The sequence below is a fragment of the Psammomys obesus genome, unplaced genomic scaffold (assembly GCF_907164565.1).
Source record: "Psammomys obesus unplaced genomic scaffold, mPsaObe1.curated_primary_1811, whole genome shotgun sequence".
NCBI classification, from domain to species: domain Eukaryota; kingdom Metazoa; phylum Chordata; class Mammalia; order Rodentia; family Muridae; genus Psammomys; species Psammomys obesus.
This window is the reverse complement of record NW_026596345.1, coordinates 53,782-55,347: the sequence shown is the minus strand read 5'-3', so window position 1 is coordinate 55,347 and position 1,566 is coordinate 53,782.

The following is a 1,566-nucleotide window of genomic DNA, read 5'->3' as shown; positions in this document are numbered from 1 at the left end:
TTCATTCTTCAGGCACTGAACACAAGTGATACACAGACATACATGAAGACAACTCCCTCCCATATATATTAAGTTAAAAATATTCTAAGAGACCAAATAATTATACAACAAATTGGATAACCTAGATTTGGATAAGCTTCTCAAATCATACAACCTACAAAGACTAAAAATAGACAACTGAAAGCTCCTAAAAATTTGTAAACAGGAATCAAAAATATCTCCACACAAGTCTATGACAGATGGATTTCCTACAGAATCTTACAGTACTTTTGAAAGAGAATTAGCACTGATGCTTCTACAGATTTCCAACATACATACTGAAGGAGAGGGAGGACTTCCAAAGTCAGCCCAGGAGACCAGAAATTACCGTGATGCTAAAGGCAAACATTTAGTCAGCAAACAAAATTAGTTGCAGTTTTATACACTCACAAAAGAAATTTTATTTTTAAAATATTAAAATAATTACTATGTACTGCATCAAAAATAATAAAATAGTGCTGGGGATATAGCCTACTGATGAGTGCTTGCCTAGAATGTGTAAGGTGTTCTCCATTCTCAGCATCATAAAACAAAAATAATATAAATTAGGGTCGACAAGACGGCTCAAAAGGTAAAGGACCTTGATTCTAAGGCTCATAATCTGACTTTAGTTCCAGAGTTCCACATGCTAGAATGAGAAAATCAACTCCTATAAGTCACCCCCTAACCTCCACAATCATGAGTGTGTGTACACGCAAAATAAATTTAATAAAAATAAAATAATTAAGAATAAAGTTAAGGAAAGAAAAGAAAGACTTGTAAACTTCAAAGTACAATATGGTACTAGAAAATTTAAGGACAAGTAAATGAAAGAACATGGCATGAGCATGCATTGAAAGATTGAAGGACAGTATTACTACAGTGCCTCTACTTAATAAAATTGATTCAAAATAATCCTTATACAATGTTAATGACACTTTTTTCAGGACTAGCTAAAGGAATCCTAAAATTTACATGAAGTATCAAGAGATCATAAACAGCTAACACTATGTGAAAAAAGAAAGAAAGAAAGAAAAGAAAGGGAGGAAGGAAGGAAGGAAGGAACGAAAGGGAAGGGAAGGGAAGGGAAGGAAGGGAAGGAAGGAAGCAGAATTAAAAGAACTGACTGAAACATTGCAAAGCTAGAGTAATCAAAACTGATACTGCAGAAAGAGAGGTATTTGGACCAATAGAACAGTGAAGATCTAAGAAAAAATTAGGTTTCCTATTTCATAGAAAATAAAAGCAAAAAAAGGAGGGACTATTCAAAAATGGCTCATCAAAAGAAAAGATAAACAGGGGGAATAAATACCCTGAAAAGGAGAAAACATTTGCAAATCATATACCATATTAGGATCTAGTGCCAAAATGCACCAAAAAAAAAAAAAAAACTCCTACAATTCAGCAACGAACAAAAGCACCTCAATGTAGTTGAAATTGTTTGACTCCAACATTGACAACAGCTGTGAGCCAGATATAATAGAAACTGTCCTTCCTTCCTTCCTTCCTTCCTTCCTTCCTTCCTTCCTTCCTTCCTTCCTTCCTTCC